We start from the raw sequence: 3,102 nt of genomic DNA on the forward strand, positions 1-3,102 counted from the left end.
TTATTAATATGGAGAAGATGGATTGTTTATATTCAAAAGAAGCATAGAATGGTGGAATATAATTTAGGTTTTTAGTTAACTTGCTTCCTCTTCTATATATTTCACCTATTCATGTAGAATAACATTTTGTGGAGTTAGGGATATTAATAGTAGTTTACTTATATCTGAATAGTATCCTGGGATTAGGTTTGGGAAGTCCGGGGGGGGGTGGGTGGGTGGGGGGTGGGGTTTTCTTTATATTATTGTGAAATATGTGTGATGTTTTTTTTCTATGATGAAAACAATAAAAATTATACTTGGAAAAAAAGGAAATTGAATGCCATCACGGTGCGCAACCGATACCCGCTGCCCCTCATCCCCGAACTCTTGGACCGGCTCCGTGAGGCAAAGATCTTCACAAAACTGGACTTGCCAGAGTTCGGTCGGGTGATGAGTGGAAGACGGCATTTGGTACTCGGTACGGGCACTTCGAGTACACGGTGATGCCATTTGGCCTAACGCCCCTGCCGTGTTCCAGCACTTTATGAACGATATTTTCCGGGACTTGTTAGACCAGTTCGTTGTGATATACTTGGACGACATCCTGATCTATTCCCCATCGCGAGAGGTGCATCATCAGCATCTCCGTCAGGTCCTGCAGCGGCTCCAAGAACATCAGCTGTATGCTAAATTAGAGAAGTGTCAGTTCTACAAGACGACTATAGAGTTCTTGGGTCACTGTATTTCTCCTGAGGGCATCGCCATGGAGCCGAGCAAAGTTGAGTCTTTGCAGAGTTGGCAACCCCCACGTCGTGTGAAGGATGTCCAGCGACTTCTTGGGTTCGCCAACTATTACCGGACTTTCATCCCCGGGTTTGCTACCATGACAGCCCCCCTTACTCGGCTCCTGCAGAAAAAGACTCGGTTCCAGTGGGACGCTCCAGAACAACGAGTTTTCCAGGCTTTGAAGGAAGCCTTCATGAAGGAGCCCATCCTGAAGCATCCTGACCCGCAACGGCCGTTTGTCGTGGAGGCGGATGCCTCCGACATTGCCATTGGGGCGGTGTTACTCCAGGCGACGACGCCCGGTGGTGCCCTCTTCCCTTGCGCGTACTATTCACGGAAATTGAATCCAGCGGAGCGCAACTATACCATCTGGGAGAAGGAGCTATTGGCCATTAAAGTGGCATTCGAGGCCTGGAGGCATCATCTGGAAGGGGCGCGTCATCAAATCGAGGTCCGGACGGACCATAAGAATTTGGAGAGCCTGCAGACTGCTCGGAAATTGAACCAACGCCAGATCCGGTGGTCTCTCTTTGCGAGGTTCAATTTCCGGGTGACGTACGTACCCAGCGGTCACAATCAAAGAGCGGATGCTCTGTCCAGGAAGCCCGAATATTCCCGAGCAGAAGACAAGCTTCTGCCCCGGACAGTGCTCCCTATCGAGTCTTTTGCTGCGGTGCGGGAACCGATAGATGTACGGGCTCGGATTCGGGAGGCCCAGCAGCAGGATGGTTGGGTGGCTCAGCGAAAGGAGGAGGTGGGGCCCAATTCCCCATGGACAGTCACGGATGGACTCCTCCACTATCGTGATCGGCTCTATGTTCCTGGAGGGCCACTCAGGGGACTCATCCTCAGCCAGTGTCACGACAATCCGGCGGCGGGGCATTTTGGCCTGTTCAAGACCCTGAACTTGGTCTCCCGGACCTTCTGGTGGCCCCGAGTCCGACACGACGTCCAGACCTACGTCTCATCTTGTATCCCATGTAGGCAGGCCAAGTCAGCGACAGGGGCCCCACCCGGACTACTGCAGCCCTTGCCGACACCCAAAAGACCCTGGGGGGCTGTGTCCATGGACTTCCTGACGGACTTACCCCCGTCGTGTTCGTGGTGGTGGACATGCTGACCAAGATGGCGCATTTCATCCCATGCCATGGCTTGCCATCTGCCCGCGCCAACGGTCGCATGTTCATCCAGCAGGTGTTCCGGCTGCATGGTCTTCCTGATAGGGTCATGTCCGATAGAGGGGCCCAGTTCACAGCCCGTTTCTGGCAGGGGTTGATGCAGGCATTGGATGTCAAGATCTGCCTCTCGTCTGCACATCATCCCCAAACTGACGGAGGAACCGAGAAGGTCATCGGGATCCTGGAGCAATATCTGCGCTGCTATGTCAATCAGCAGCAGAACAATTGGGTGGACTATCTGGCGGTGGCTGAGTTTGCGTTCAATAACTCCCAGCACACCTCCACGCAGATGACCCCATTCTTAGCCAATGTGGGCTATCACCCTCGGTTTTTCCCTCTTTCCCCGTTAGACGCACCGGGACCACCAGCGAACGACTACATGGCAGAGTTACAGGCGATCCATCGATTGGTGCAGCGACAGTTGGAGAAGGCCAAGGCTGACTACAAAAGGTTTGCTGATCGGTCGAGGCGGGATACGCCTCCACTATCGGTGGGAGACCGGGTATGGCTGTCCACCAGGAACCTACCGTCAACCCGGCCAGTCAAGAAATTAGACCACCGATATGTAGGACCGTTCCCCATCGAGGCTGTCATCAATCCGGTCGCCTATCGCTTAACTCTGCCACGTTCCATGCGGGTACATTCGGTCTTTCACCGCTCTCTGTTGGTCCCTGAGCAACCGGCGTGTCCACTCCGCCGAGCCGAACCTCCCCCACCAGAACAACGTGATGGAGACAGTGCTCCCGAGTACGAAGTTGCCAGCATTCGGGACTCCCGTTGGGTGAAAGGTCGCTTCCAGTATCTGATTGAATGGAAAGGTTACGGACCGGAGGAGTTCACCTGGGAGGATGCGACCACCGTTCATGCTCCTGCTTTGGTGACTGCCTTTCATGACTAATTCCCATCCCGACCGCATCCGGATCGGCAGACCCGGGGGAAGGGCCCTGCGGTGCGGGATAGTGTTGTGATTCCGTGCCAGCCTGTGTTCCCAACAGCTGAGTCTGAGGAATCTGAGGAGGAGGTGGAGGAGGCCTTTGAGGGGCCATCAGGGTCAGAGGGAGGCTCTGATGAATTACAGGACTCACGGCTTGATGAAGAGCCTGGCCCCTCCAGTCGTGTTTCTGATGAAGCTCAGCTGTGTGAGGAGCATGAGTCAGAT

This window comes from Protobothrops mucrosquamatus, unplaced genomic scaffold, assembly GCF_001527695.2.
Source record: "Protobothrops mucrosquamatus isolate PMUCROS unplaced genomic scaffold, P.Mucros_1.0 scaffold2485, whole genome shotgun sequence".
Taxonomy (NCBI): Eukaryota; Metazoa; Chordata; class Lepidosauria; order Squamata; family Viperidae; genus Protobothrops; species Protobothrops mucrosquamatus.